General features: G+C 37.8%; 1 protein-coding gene and 1 pseudogene across 3 annotated transcripts in view; both read right to left on the bottom strand.

Annotated features, from left to right (window-relative positions):
• The window catches only part of TTC28 (tetratricopeptide repeat domain 28), a 621,832-nt gene that overhangs the window by 604,227 nt on the left and 1,396 nt on the right, over nucleotides 1–16,209 (bottom strand). The gene's annotated exons all lie outside the window — the stretch shown is intronic.
• Nucleotides 9,549–10,623, bottom strand: LOC118555158 (small ribosomal subunit protein uS13 pseudogene; annotated as a pseudogene).

The raw sequence follows: 16,209 nt of genomic DNA, 5'->3' as shown, positions 1-16,209 counted from the left end.
TACAGATCCTATGCTTTTGACCACTACATATGCTACAATGCCATGATACACAACTTTCTCTAAATTTAAGGCAACCTTTGAAGTGCAACACTGCTTGAACACAACTTGCTTATATGCTTTTTTAAAGTTCATATCTGGATTTGTAGCTAGATAGAATATCATTTTCTCATACGTGGAGTATTTTTCAAGACTCTCTGCTGAGAACACCCAACCTGGCAACAAACTCCTGGTACCCCAAGCAATGAAGGATAAAATGGGCAGAAAATTAAGCAATGGAATAATCTTACACACTGCAAAATAAAACCACTACCTTCACTATTGTCACACTCAGAAATCAAAAGTAAGTTAATTCATGATAGATATGTATAAATTATTATTTCTATAGGCTGAAGCTCAAAAATATCCTGGGGTGAGAATATAAAATAAAGAGTCCCTGATCTTTAAAACTAAATACATGTCAGGCACCTAGGTGGCTCAGTCAGTTAAGCATCCCTCTTCAGCTCAGGTCATGATCTCAGGGGTGCTAGGATCGAGCCCCACATCAGGCTCCCTGCCGAGCAAGGAGTCTGCTTGTCCCTCTGTCCCTCCCCATCTGTGCTCTCTCTCTCTCTCAGATAAATAAGTAAAATTTTAAAAACTAAATACATGTCCTACATACAAACCTTGTACAAATGTAAATTGAATAAAATATTTTTTACTTTCACGGCGCCTGGGTGGCTCAGTTGTTAAGCGTCTGCCTTCGGCTCAGGTCATGATCCCAGGGTCGTGGGATCGAGTCCTGCACTGGGCTACCTGCTCAGTGAGCCTGCTTCTCCCTCTCCCTCTGCCTGCTGCAACCCCTGCTGTGCTGTCTCTCTCTCTCTCTCTCTGTGTCAAATAAATAAATAAAATCTTTAAAAATAATAATAATAAATATATATATTTTTTTACTTTCTTCCAGTACTGTTAAACATAATTTAGTGTCATGACTGAGGATTCAGGATTAGGAAAAGCCAATGTTAAAATACTGCTGCATCTAAAGTTACTATGTACAAAAAGTAATAAAATACTACACAAGAAACAAAATTTGGGGCGCCTGGGAGGCTTAGTAGGTTGGGTGTCCTACTCTTGGTTTCGGCTCAGGTAGTGATCTGTGGGTCCTGGAATTGAGCCCTGTGTTGGGCTCCTCACTCAGTGGGAGTCTGTTTGTCTTCCTCTCCCTCTGCCCCTCCCCCTGCTCACGCACTCAAGCTCTCTCTCAAATTTTTTAAAAAAATTTTAGCCAAATCAATACAAACTTCACAACTCCCTCTGTAAAATCAATCAAAATGCTGTGACAATGTTAGGAAAACAAGCACATTTGAAAAAATTTTAACTAGTAAACACATGAATTAATTTCAGCTCTTCCAACTTCAACAAGAAATAAATATGTACTCCAGAGTAGAAGAGTAATCATATGCTATATACCCACTACCCTGTTTACCTACCTCATAAAGGATAAAAAGAAGTCTTTTTATTTAAAAATCTTCTCCTAGTAGCTTTGAGTTCACAAATAGACATGACTTAAAACATAGCAGTGTAAAATGTCTCCAGACATTCAACTATTTCAACTCTATTTAAAGCTCAAAATTATTATTTATTTAAAGTAAATACCTACATTTTAGCCTCACAGGAAATTCAAGTGAAGAATACTCCAATGAAGAATTTCTAGAATCTATTTTTTAACAACAAAAAAACTTATTTCAGGAAATTGTTTGTTTCACAAACCTAGCCTCAGGCTAAAATTCTGAATCAACAAATGATTTACAATATTAATATGCCTTGTCTTTATTTAACAACTTTTAATTTGCACTATAAAGACTGATTCCTCCTTAACAGTAAAAAAGGAAGATATAAGCAGGGATTTTCTCCTGGCTGCTTAACACACTGTATAGTCTGAGCCCTCATGTAGATCTTCCCACACCACCCCAGGGCTGGGGGAGCATGGGCCCATTCCTGCGTGTGGTCATCACCAGTCTGTCTTCTCACGCTTGACTATTGTCTGTTCTCTCCGACTTATTTCCCCCCCAGGACTGATGGCCCCTCACCCCACTGAGATGGCCCCTCACCCCACTGAGAGGAGGAGTTTTTTACCCCAGGAAATAGGGGCAATTGCCTTTTCCCCAGGGAATGTGTCCAGCAGCTCTTGGTCAAAGCACTGTTGCTATAAACTATCTCTGGGGCACTCCAGGGCCCCCTCCCTCAGCACACTTCTGGGGAAAACGGCACTATAGTAACTCATGAGGACTTTACTTACCAACAATAAATGGAGACAACCTAATAAAAAACAAACAACACATCTGTATCTTTGGGATAAATGCCTAGTAGCGCAATTGCTGGGTAGTAATGAAAATAAGCGGCACATGCACCCCAATGTTCATAGCAGCAATGTCCACAATAGCCAAACTGTGGAAGGAGCAGAGATGCCCTTCAACAGATGAATGGATAAAGAAGATATGGTCCATATATACAATGGAATATTACTCAGCCATCAGAAAGGATGAATACCCACCATTTGCATCGACATGGATGGAACTGGAGGGGATTATGCTAAGTAAATCAAGCAGAGGAAGACAATTATCTTACTCATATTTCACTCATTCACTCATATGTGGAACATAAGGAATAGTGCAGAGAACGACAGGGGAGGAGAGGGAAATCTGAAGGGGGAGAAATCAGAGAGGTAGATGAACCATGAGAGACTATGGACCCCAGGAAATGAACTGAGGGTCTCAGAAGGGAGGGGGGTGGGGGCGTAACACGGTGATGGGTATTAAGGAAGGCATGTGTTGTGATGTGCACTGGGTGTGATACGTAACTAATGAATCACTGAGCACTACATCAAAAACTAATGATGTACTATACAGTGGCTAACTGAACATAATAAAAAAAAAAAAAGAGGGCGCCTGGGTGTCTCGGTTGGTTAAACAGCTGCCTTTGGCTCAGGTCATGATCCCAGGGTCCTGGGATCGAGCCCCGCATCGGGCTCCCTGCTCAGCGGGGAGCCTGCTTCTCGTTCTCCCTCTGCCTGCTGCTCTGCCTGCTTGTACACTCTCTCTCTCTGTCAAAATAAATAAAATCTTTAAAAAAAAAAAAACTGTAAACCAAAAAAAACAAAAAACAAGCTGTGATTTATTTTACAATTCTTATTTCAGAGATATATACGAAATTAGAATATAGCCTCATTTCACTTATTACTTTTCTTCATTATCTGGTTTAATTCCCATGCTTCATTCAAGGAACATTTATGGCAGCTACTACATTATTAGTTTATTTATTTTTTTAAAGATTTTATTTATTTATTTGACAGAGACACAGCGAGAGAAGGAACACAAGCAGGGGGAGTGGGAGAGGGAGAAGCAGGCTTCCCACCAAGCAGGGAGACTGATGCAGGACTCAATCCCAGGACCCTGAGATCATGACCTGAGCTGAAGGCAGCCGCTTAACCATCTGAGCCACCCAGGTGCCCCACTACATTATTAGTTTAATAACAGTTTTGTAACCTCAAATACTTAAAAAAATTAAGCCATTTACATTGTAGTTAATTTTAACTTTTGACTGATAAAAAGTTACTAGATAATAAAATTTAAGAATAAACATAGTATCAAATACTCATCCCTTTGTTCTATCATTATAGACTTAAATTCCAGAATACTGTGCCAACATAACCTTAAACCTCACAGTAAAAACTAGGTTTTAACAAGATATTCAAGAGAATTGCCTATATTACTGTCTTGCAATAAATCTAACATTCAGTAGCAAAAGATAGTTATAATTGATCACTATTTGCTTAATGATCATTCAAATCAAAGACCCGACTAGTACAATGTTTAAGAACATAGACTCTAGAGCAAGAATGCTAACTCACAGTCCAGGATAACTCAACTTCCTAGCCATGTGATCTTGAGCAAATTACTTAATAACCTCACTGTACCTCAGTTTCCTCATGTGTAAAATGGGAATAACATCAGTTATTCATGAGGTAGTTATGAGGACTAATTCATGAGGTAGTTATGAGTACTAAATTAGTTAATATACAAAAAGGACTTAGAACAGTGTCTGACACCTAGAAAGCACAATACATTAGCTATAATAATCTGAAACCAATAGACCCTTATACTATGGAAGGAACACTGCCTCCATACAACTACTCTACAATTTACATGGTTCTTCCAAATACACCTAATGGAAATTTTTTTTTTTTTGGACATTTTTTTTTTTTAAGATTTTTTATTTATTTATTTGAGAGAGAGAGAGTGTGCACAAGCAGTGGGGAGGGGCAGAGGGAAAGGGAAAGGCAGATTCCCTGCTAAGCAGGGAGCCCGAGGCAGGACTCGATCCCAGGACCCTGGGATCATGACCTGAGCCAAAGGCAGATGCTTAACCGACTGAGCCACCCAGGAGCCCTGGAAATTCTACTTTTTTAATATAATTGGAATTTATGGCCAATTTCCTGAACAATTTTTATAAATGGTTTTCATAAATCTTTGTGGAGATTAGGAAGCTCTTGAATTTAACAAGAGCATTATTTGACAGAACAACTTTCAAAAATAATGTTAATACATAAGCTAAAACCATAAGGATCCAAGACAGCACTCAATACAAAAACATTACACGCAGAACAAAAGGAATTGTGGCAGTGTTTTTAGTACTGTCTCAGGAAATTGTGCAATCTGCTGTAATACATTTTTCCTACCGATAAGAAACTACACACAAGGCCAAATGTCCAATAAAGGTGCCCGAATTCCAAAATCACTTTAGTAACATGCAAATTCCTGAGAGAACACACCCAGATGTGTAACCAGTTAACTCCAAAATAAAAGGTACTATCCCAACCCAAGTGCTTAGCCTTATTAAATATATATATATATACTCCTCAATATCAAATTACACTAACAAAGTATCAGGAAACTAAGTTTCTAGTCTCAGAGGACAGGTCACCAGGAACGTCTTATGGAGTTGACAGTTTCCTCTGTTCTACAACTTGGCACAGTAATCTTTTTTTTTTTTTTTTTTTAAAGATTTTATTTATTTATTTGAGAGAGAGAATGAGAGACAGAGAGCATGAGAGGGAGGAGGGTCAGAGGGAGAAGCAGACTCCCTGCCGAGCAGGGAGCCCGATGCGGGACTCGATCCCGGGACTCCAGGATCATGACCTGAGCCGAAGGCAGTCGCTTAACCAACTGAGCCACCCAGGCGCCCCTTGGCACAGTAATCTTATAAGCACATGAGGGTCAATGTGCTTGCATTAAAAATGCTTACACTTACACTTAAAAATGTCATTTACAAGCCAGATTATTTCAAAGAAAGTTCAGACACACATCCCAACATGATCATGTGACATTTAATTCACAGAAACTTTCTCATCCCTCTTAATTTCAGAGTGTTTTCTACATAAATGCTTAGTGAACATTTTATTTTAGATAATGTAAAGACAGATTCTACAAATCTCAATTATTTCTCAAAATACATCTAATTATTGCAAAGTGTTAATAATTTAAATCAGGGGCGCCTGGGTGGCTCAGTCGTTAAGCGTCTGCCTTCGGCTCAGGTCATGATCCCAGGGTCCTGGGATCAAGCCGCGCATCGGGCTCCCTGCTCGGCGGGAAGCCTGCTTCTCCCTCTCCCACTCCCCCTGCTTGTGTTCCCTCTCTCGCTGTGTCTCTCTCTGTCAAACAAATAAAATCTTTAAAAAAAAAAAAAATTTAAATCAAAAGAATGAGAGAATATATGGATTTATTATTAGATTCGATCTATTTTTCCATATGCCTGAAATTATTTATACATATACAGTCTATTTTAACTATTACCTCTGGATTTAGTTTGTCACTCCATAAGACAGCTTTAGATGACAGGATCATCTTAGATGACAAGTATAACCCTGCTCATTTTACCATGTATCAGTGAAAACAAAAATGGGAAAGGGGTTAAATAAAGACTATAGGAGAATACCTTTGTTTTTTCTTTTAGGAAAATATCTTTAATGGCATTTTAAAAGATTAAGCATTTTTCTTTTTTTTTTTTTAAGAAGGTTCCATGCCCAACATGGGGCCTGAACTCACAACCCCGAGATCAAGAGTTGCATGCTCCACCAACTGAGCCAGCCAGGTGCTCCCTTTTCTTTTTATTTTCTACTTGATTTTTTTTTATGCCTATAGATATATTTCACATACCATAAAATTCATCCTTTTAAAGTGTGCAGCTCAGTGTTTTTTTATTTATTCACAGAGTTTTATAACCATTACCACAATTCTAATATTTCTATCACTCCCAAAAGAAGCCCCATACCCATTAACAGTCATTCCCCACTCCTCCTCCCCAAGTCCCTGGCAAATACTAATCCACTTACTGTCTCTTTGGATTTGCCTATCCTGAATATTTCACATAAATGGAATCACACAATATGTGATCTTTTGTGACTGGCTTCTTTCACTTTTGCTTTCAAGGTTCATCTGTACTGTATCATGTGTTGATACTTCTTCCTTTCAAATGGCTGAATAATATTCCACTATATGAATACACCACATTTTGTTTATCCACTCAACAGTTCGTTGATACACTTACGGGTTGTTTCCATGTTGGGGCTATTATGAATAATGCTGCCATGAACATTCATGTACAAGTTTCTGTGTGGATAAATGCTTTCATTTCTCTTGGATATACACATAGGAGTAGAATTACCGTGCCATATGGCCACTTCATGTTCAGCATTCTGAAGAAATGTCAAAGTGTTTTCCTAAATGGCTGTACATTTTACATTCTCACCAGCAATGTGTGAGGACTCCAATTTCTCCACATCCTTATCAACACTTATTATTATCTTTTTTACTTTTAAGCCATTCTAGTAGGTGTCAAGTGGTATCTCATTTTGGTTTTGATTTGCATTTTCCTGATGACTAATACCTTTTCATGTGTTTATTGGTCATTTGTACATATTCTTTGAGAAATGTCTATTCAAATACTTTGTCCATTTTTAATTAGGTTATTCTTTAATCATGAGTTGTTAGAGTTCTTTATATATTTTTTAATTTTATTATGTTATGTTAGTCACCATACAATACATCATTGGTTTTTGATGTGGTGATCCACGATCCATTGTTTTCGTATAATACCCAGTGCTCCATGCAGTACGTGCCCTCCTTAATACTCATCACCGGGCTAACCAATCCCCCTTCCCCCCTCCCCTCCAAAACCCTGTTTGCTTCTCAGAGTCCATATTCTCTCATGGTTCATCTCTCCCTCCAATTCCCCCCTCCCCATTTTTCCCTTCCTTCTCCTAATGTCCTCCATGCTATTCCTTATGTCCCACAAATAAGTGAAACCATATAATTGACTTTCTCTGCCTGACTTATTTCACTTAGCATAATCTCCTCCAGTCCCATCCATGTTGATGCAAAAGTTGGGTATTCATCCTTTCTGATGGCTGAGTACTATTCCATTGTATATATGGACCACATCTTCTTTATCCATTCATCTGTTGAAGGGCATCTCAGTTCTTTCCACAGTTTGGCTATTGCGGACATTGCTGCTATGAACATTGGGGTGCATATGGCCCTTCTTTTCACTACATCTGTGTCTTTGGGGTAAATACCCAGTAGTGCAATTGCTGGGTCATAGGGTAGCTCTATTTTTAAATTTTTGAGGAACCTCCACACTGTTTTCCAAAGTGGCTGTACCAACTTGCATTCCCACCAACAGTGTAAGAGGGTTCCCCTTTCTCCACAACCTCTCCAACATTTGTTGTTTCTTGCCCTGTCCATTTTTGCCATTCTAACTGGTGTAAGGTGGTATCTCAACGTGGTTTTGATTTGGATTTCCCTGATGGCTAATGATGATGAACATTTTTTCATGTGTCTGTTAGCCATTTGTATGTCTTCTTCAGAGAAGTGTCTGTTCATCTCTTCTGCCCACTTTTTGACTTGATTATTTGTTTTTTGGGTGTTGAGTTTGAGAAGTTCTTTATAGATCTTGGATACCAGCCCTTTATCTGTAGTGTAATTTGCAAATATCTTCTCCCATTCTGTGGGTTGCCTCTTGGTTTTGTTGACTGTTTCCTTTGCTGTGCAGAAGCTTTTTATCTTGATGAAGTCCCAAAAGTTCATTTTTGCTTTTGTTTCACTAGCTTCTGGAGATGTACCTTGAAAGAAGTTGCTGTGGGCGATGTCAAAGAGGTTATTGCCTATGTTCTCCTCTAGGATTTTGATGGATTCCTGTCTCACTTTGAGGTCTTTCATCCACTTTGAGTTTATCTTTGTGAATGCTGTTAGAGAATGGTCGAGTTTCATTCTTCTGCATGTGGCTGTCCAATTTTCCCAGCACCATTTATTGAAGAGACTGTCTTTTTTCCATTACATGTTTTTTCCTGCTTTGTCAAAGATTATTTGACCATAGAGTTGAGGGTCCATATCTGGGTTCTCTATTCTGTTCCATTGGTCTGTATGTCTGTTTTTGTGCCAGTACCATGCTGTCTTGGTGATCACAGCTTTGTAATATAGCTTGAAATCAGGCAACGTGATGCCCCTAGCTTTGTTTTTCTTTTTCAACATTTCCTTGGCGATTCAGGGTCTTTTCTGATTCCATACAAATTTTAGGATTGTTTGTTCCAGCACTTTGAAAAATGTCACTGGAATTTTGATCAGGATGGCACTGAAGGTATAGATTGCTCTGGGTAGCATAGACATTTTAACAATGTTTATTCTTCCGATCCATGAGCATGGAATATTTTTCCATCTTTTTGTGTCTTCTTCAATTTCTTTCATGAGTGTTTTGTAGTTCATAGAGTATAGATCCTTTACCTCTTTGGTTAGATTTATTCCGAGGTATCTTATGGTTTTTGGTGCTATTGTAAATGGAATCGTTTCTCTAATTTCTCTTTCTACAGTTGCGTTGTTAGTGTATAAGAAAGCAACTGATTTCTGTGCATTGATTTTGTATCCTGCCACATTACTGAATTGCTGTATGAGTTCTAGTAATTTGGGGGTGGAGTCTTTTGGGTTTTCCACATAAAGTATCATGTCGTCTGAGAAAAGAGAGAGTTTGACTTCTTCTTTGCCAATTTGAATACCTTTTATTTCTTTTTGTTGTCTGATTGCTGTTGCTAGGACTTCTAATACTATGTTGAACAATAGTGGCGAGAGTGGGCATCCTTGACGTGTTCCTGATCTTAAGGGAAAGGCTCTCAGCTCTTCCCCATTGAGGATAGAGTTCTTTATATATTCTTGACACAACTCCATTGTCAGATCATGATTTTCAAATATATTCTTCCATTATGTGGGATTTCTTTTTTTCTTTTTTTTTTTTTTTTATAGAGACATGGAGTTTCTTTTTTTTTTTTTTTTTAAAGATTTTATTTATTTATTTGAGAGAGAGAGAATGAGAGAGAGAGCATGAGAGGGGGGAGGGTCAGAGGGAGAAGCAGACTCCCTGCCGAGCAGGGAGCCCGATGCGGGACTCGATCCAGGGACTCCAGGATCATGACCTGAGCCGAAGGCAGTCGCTTAACCAACTGAGCCACCCAGGCGCCCTCTTTTTTTCTTTTAAAACAAGGAAGCCATAAGTGTATAAACTATTTATTAACAGATAAGGCCTACAGATTTATTTCTTCTTGGACATAGTCACAGTGCAGCCATATTGGCCTGTGGTCTTGGTGTGCTGGCCTGGAACACAAAGTCCCCAGAAGTGACACAGCCCTCTGTGGGCTCAAATCTTCATCCTAAGTCTTCATGAAGTTTGTTGTCCAGACCATTGGCCAGGACCTAGCTGTATTTTCTATCCTTCACATCATTTTCTATGTTCCAGAACCAGTCTGGGATCTTATACTGGTATGGATTCTGCATAATGGTGATCACACATTCCACCTCACCCTCAAGGAGCTCTCCAGACCCCTTGGTGAGGTCGATGTCTGCTTTCCTCAATACCACATATCTTTGCCCCACACCCTTAATTGCAGTGATGGCAAAGGCTATTTTCCACCGCCCATCAATATTGGTGTTGAGTACTCACAAAATATGCTGGAATTCTCAGCGATCACTAAAAACATGGCAGTGGTTCTAGTGGCAGCATGCAGGCCTCCTTTGGAAGACCTCTTTTCACTTTCTTGATGCTGTCCTTTGACACACAAAGTGTTTAATTTTAATTAAGTCCAATTTATCTATTTTCTTTTGTTACTTGTGTTTTTGGTATTATATTTAAGAAATCACTACCTATGGGGCACCTGCCTGGCTCATTAGGTAGAACATGCAACTCTTGATTTCTGGGTCATGACCTCAAGTCCCATGTTGGGCATAGAAATTACTTCAAAAAAAATAAAATAGGGCTGCCTGGGTGGCTTAGTTGGTTAAGGGTCTGCCTTCAGCTCAGGTCATGATTTCAGGGTCCTGGGATCAAGCCCCATGTCGAGCTCCCTGCTCAGTGGGGAGTCTGTTTCTGCCCCTCTCCCTGCTCCTTCTCTCTCTCACTCACTCTCTCTCAAACAAATAAAATCTTTAAATAAAGAAATAAATAAAATAAAAATCACTGCCTAATCCAAAGTCACAAAGATTTACTCCTGTGTTTTCTAAAAAGTGTTTTATTGCTCTTGCTCTTATGTTTGGGTCTTTGATGCATTTTGCGTTCATTTTTGTGTATGGTGTGAGGTAGGGGTTCAAATTCATTCTTTTGCATGTGGAAATCTAGTTGTCCAGCACCATTTGTTTTTTTGTTTGTTTTTGTTTTTGTTGGGTTTTTTTGGTTTTTTGTTTTTTTTAAGATTTTATTTATTTGACAGAGCAAGAGAGCACAAGCAGGGGGAACAGCAGAGGGAGAGGAAGAAGCAGGCTCCCCGCCAAGCAGGGAGCCCAATGTGGGGCTCGATCCTAGGACCCTGAGATCATGACCTGAGCCAAAGGCAGACGCTTAACCATGAGCGACCCAGGCACCCTGTCCAGCACCATTTGTTGAAAAGACCATTCTTTCCCCTACTGAGTGGTCTTCACACCATAGTTGAGAATCAACTGACCATAAATGTGAGGGTTTATTTCTGGACTCTCAATTCCATTGATCTATGTTATTCTTATGCCAGGACCACATTGACTTGATTACTGTAGTTTTATAGATTTTAAAATTGGGAACTGTGGGTGCCTGGGTGGCACAGTTGGTTGGGCAGCCGACTCTTGGTTTCAGCTCAGGTCGTGTTCTCAGGGTTATGGAATCAAGCCCCGCATTGGGCTCTGCACTCAGCATAGAATCTACATAAGACTCTCCCTCTCTCTTTGCCCCTCTCCCCGGCTCGCATGCACGTGCACTCTCTCTCTCTCAAATAAATTTTTTTTTTTTTTTAATTGGGAAGTGTGAGTCCTTTAAGTTTGTTCTTCTTTGTCAAGATTGTCTTGGCTATTCTGGGTACCCTATACTTCCACATGGATTTTAGGATCACCTTGTAGATTTCTGCAAAAAAGGCAGATGGGATTTTTATAGGGAATGCACTTAATCTGCACATCACTTGGGGAAATATTGCCATTTTAATACTGTTAAGTCAGGCGCCTGGGTGGCTCAGTCGGTTAAGCGACTGCCTTCAGCTCAGGTCATGATCCTGGAGTCCCAGGATCAAGTCCCGCATCGGGCTCCCTGCTCAGCGGGGAGTCTGCTTCTCCCTCTGACCCTCCTCCCTCTCGTGCTCTCTGTCTCTCATTCTCTCTCAAATAAATAAATAAAATCTTTAAAAAAAAAAAAAAATACTGTTAAGTCTTCTGGTCCATGAACATGGAATATCAAAATTAGACTTACTCTTATTTTAAAATTACATTCCTTAAACTGCTCAGTCCAACTGCTAAAACAAAATAACCAAAAAAACAAAACAAAAACAAAAAAAAACCTCAACCCCAAAGAACTGAATCCATTCCAACTTTACTTGATGCTGGAGTTCAATCACAAAAGAAAGAAAAATGACCAGTTACATAGAGATCCCAACAATATTTTTTAGAATGCTTGCCCTTTAAATCTAACCATTACCCTCTTCTCCCCTCCCATTTCCACTTTCTACTTATTTGGCCGATTACTTTCCAATACATATTTTTCTTTTAGTCTATTCTATCATTACTTTCTCCTCCTCATCTTTCAAAAACTATTTTTTCTTGTGTCTAATCTAAAAATGAGCACTAATGACTTTCTATATGCATGATTTGGCAAAATATAACTATCAAGGTTAATTTGATTTTTCCTTTTATGATGACTAATGCTAGAGAACAATAATCTTAATTTTCATCTTCATCAAAGTGATATTCTTTATGCAATTCTACAAGTGCAATGAATATTAATAATAAATTTTTCCTACCAATTGCTGACCCAAGTCTACAGTAAGTTGAACCATTAGCATGGCAATTTTTGAACTTCCACTATGGCAAACTTAGCCAATGATGGCATGGAAATGCCAAATGGATAATCATGGAATGGAAAGCCACATACAATAATATGCCTTCTCTTATTTAACAGTCAGAGCTAACCTATTTTTTACTCTTGCAAAATGACAACACAAAGTCAGGTTTGCTGTGTTACTTGGACCACCTACTATTTCTTAGCAATCCTGTTCTTTATCCACAAAATAGTACCACATCCTCATTATAAATCATCAATTATTTCTCAACTAATTTCAACAAATCACATTTCAGATTGCTACAGGTAACTTTTACACTATTAATCATTTAAAATAATGCATGTCAGGGGCACCTGGCTGGCTCAGTAAGTAGAGCATGTGACTCTTGATCTCAGGTCCATGAGTTCAAGCCCCACACAGAGCACAGAGCTTACTTAATTAAAAAAAAAAAAAAAATCCCACTAAAATAATAAATGTTCTTCAGACTGAAATATCCTCTCTTAAAGAGAGAGAGAGAGAGAGAGAGAGGAGGAGGCAACAGAGGGAGAGAGAGAATCTTAAGCAGACTCCATACTGAGTGTGGATCCTGACATGGGGCTCCATCTCAGGACCCTGAGATCATGACCGGAGCCAAAATTAAGAGTTAGACACTTAACTGACTGAGCCATCCAGGCGCCCCAACTTTTATTATTTTTAATAATACTTACAAATGCACTGTCGAATACCTATGCAGTAGCCTAGATTTAGCAGGCCTTCACAATACAACTGTGTGGTGTGAGAGACTCTTTCACTATTCCTCAAGCACTCACAGGGATGTCTTAGATCACAGAAAAGTAAGAGAGACAGGAAGAGGTTTGAGGTTTTTGCTTGTGGCTTTTCTTTGTGGGTTTTGGGTTTGGGGGAGGGTGGGTTTGTCTATGCTTTGGGGTTTGTTTGCAGGGTTTTTTTTATTTTGTTTGTTTGGGTTTGGTGTTTTGTTTGCTTTTTGTTTTTTGGCCTGCTTCTAAATGTAGTTATTTAGCAGAAGAAGATAAACAACAAATATCAAATCCCCACCACATGTAAGGCGTTGTTCTTAATATCTATCAACATTTTCTTTAACAGTTCTTTGGGATGGAGATTACCGTTCCATTATACATACAGGAACACTGTGATGTATAACAGTGAAGATTGTCAAAACTCTTACAACCAGTAAGTAGAAGAGCCAAAACCTAGAAACTTGAACAGACTACCACTAAATGATGAGATTAAAAGACTTATCCAAAACTCAACTATATTTCTTCTACAAACTAGCAATGAACTAGTGATAAACAATGACAGTATGAAATTAAAAAACAAAAACAAAAACAGTTCCATGTAGAATAGCATCACGTAAAATAAAATAACTTAGGAATAAATTTTTGAAAGAAGTGCAAGACTTGTACCTGAAAACTACAAAACACCATTGAAAGGACAGATTAAACACAATCTCTATAAAAATCCCAGCTAATTTTTGGCAAAAATTTAAAAACTGATCATAAAATCCATATGTAAGGGACTGAGAAAAGCCAAAACAGCCTTGAAAAAAAACAAAGTTACAAATACATTTAATTTCAAAACCTACTACAGAGCTACTATAATCAAATAGTTTTGTACTGGCATAAGGAAAGACAATAGAATAGAATTGAGAGTCCAAAAGTAAAACCTAATGTATAGTCAGCTGGGTTTCAATAGGATGCAAAGACCATTCAATGGGATAAAAACAATCCTTTCAATATATAGTGCTGGGACAACGGGATCACCACATGCAAAAGAATGAATTGGGTCACTACCTTACACCACACACAAAAATTAACTCAAAATGGATCAAAAACCTAAATATAAGGGCTAAAAACAGAAAATTCTTAGAAGAAAGCATAGTAAATCTTCATGACCTTGGATTTTGCAATGGATTCTTAGCTATGACACCAAAAGCATGAACAACAAAAGATAAAACAGATAAATTGGACTTCATCACAATTAAAACTTTTTTTTTTTTTTTTGGCAACAAAGTACATTATCAAAAAAGTGAAAGACAACATACAGGAGAAAATATTTGTGAATCAAATATCTGACTAGGGTTTAGTATCCAGAATATTTAAATAACTCCTACAACTCAATATAAGACAAATAACAATTAAAAAATGGACCCAAAAAATGGACAAAGGATTTTAATAGACATTTCTCCAAAGAAGATATACAAATGGCCAATAAGCACCAAAAAATATCCCCAACATCTTAGTCATCAAGGAAATGTAAATCAAAATTGCAATGAGATACCATTTTATACCTACTAGGATGGCTAAAGTTAAAAAAAAAAAAAAGACAATAACAAGTATTGGCAAGGATGTAGAGAAACTGGAACCCTCATAATTTGCTGGTGGAAATGTAAAACAATGTAGTACCTTAGGAACAGTCTGTCAGCTCCACAAAAGGTGAGAAAAGAGTTACCATATGACCCAGCAATTAGGATATACCCAAGAGAAATTAAAACATACATCCACACTAAAACTTACACATAAACGTTCACAGCAGCATTATTCATAATAACCAAACAGTGGAAAAAACCTACATGTCTATCAAGGGATAAATAAATAAACAAGTGGCATCTGGGTGGCTCAGTTGGTTAAGCATCTGACTGCAGCTCAGGTCATGATCTTGGGGTCCTAGGGTCAAGCCCTGCATTGGACTCCTCACTCAGGGCGGGGGGGGGGTTCAACTTGTCCCTCTGCCCCTCCCCATGCTCCTATTCCATCTCTCTCTCTCTTTCTCTCCCTCTCTCAAATAAATAAAATCTTTTCAAAAAATGGATAAACAAAATGTAGTATATCCATTCAATGCAATATTACCCAGTAAGAAAAAGGAATGAAGTACTTATACATGCTACAACACGGATGAACCTTAAAAATCATTGGTCTAAGTGAGAAGCCAGACTACATATTGTAAGATTACATCATGTGAAATGTCCAGAATAGCGAAATTTGTACAGACAGAAAGTAGGTTATTGCCAGCAGGTGGGAGAAAAGTGAACAAGGAATGTTAATGTGTACGGGATTTCTTTGAAATATGATGAGCAGATAATGGTGATGTTGGACATATAGTGAATATTCACTATAAACCATGAAATTGTACATCAAAACGGTTGATTTTACAGTAGGTGAATTATACCTCAAAAAAGTTGGGTTTGTTTTGTTTTCTTTTTAAGACACTTAAAAAAAAGTGATGGGGAATGTAATATACTGCACGGTGACTATAGTTAATAATACTGAATTGTATATTTGAAAGTTGTTAAGACAGTAAATCTTAAAAGTTTTCATCATAAGAAAAGAAATTGTAATTATGTGATGACAGATGTTAACTAGACTTATTGCTGTGATCATTTTGCAATATATACAAATATTACATCATTATGTCCTAGATCTGAAACTAATGTTATATGTCAATGGTATCTCAATTAAAAAAAAAAAAATTTTAAAAAAATCCAAATAAACTGCAAAAATGACACACAGAATAAAACATCTAATTTTTCTATTTTTCTTCAGATGCAATCTCAACTTCTAAAGTCTTGTCTTTCTATATATTTATATTTTTTCCACTCAAAAAAAAAACAGAAATGAAATCAACTCTTGAAATTCAAAAAACATGAAAAAAACAGCCCCTGAAATATCAAATAACTTTCAAACAATTCTATTTTAGCACTGACTCTGAACTAAACATAAATCTCAATTTCAAAATATTACATAAAAACTACAAATACTCAGGTCTAAGCAAATTGCCAACTTTTCTGAATAAACAGTAATTCACATTTGCTTTGATAAAATGTA

Source organism: Halichoerus grypus, chromosome 13 (assembly GCF_964656455.1).
Source record: "Halichoerus grypus chromosome 13, mHalGry1.hap1.1, whole genome shotgun sequence".
Classification (NCBI taxonomy): Eukaryota; Metazoa; Chordata; class Mammalia; order Carnivora; family Phocidae; genus Halichoerus; species Halichoerus grypus.
The sequence above is the reverse complement of the archived record's forward strand: the minus strand, read 5'-3'. Positions and strand labels throughout refer to the sequence as shown.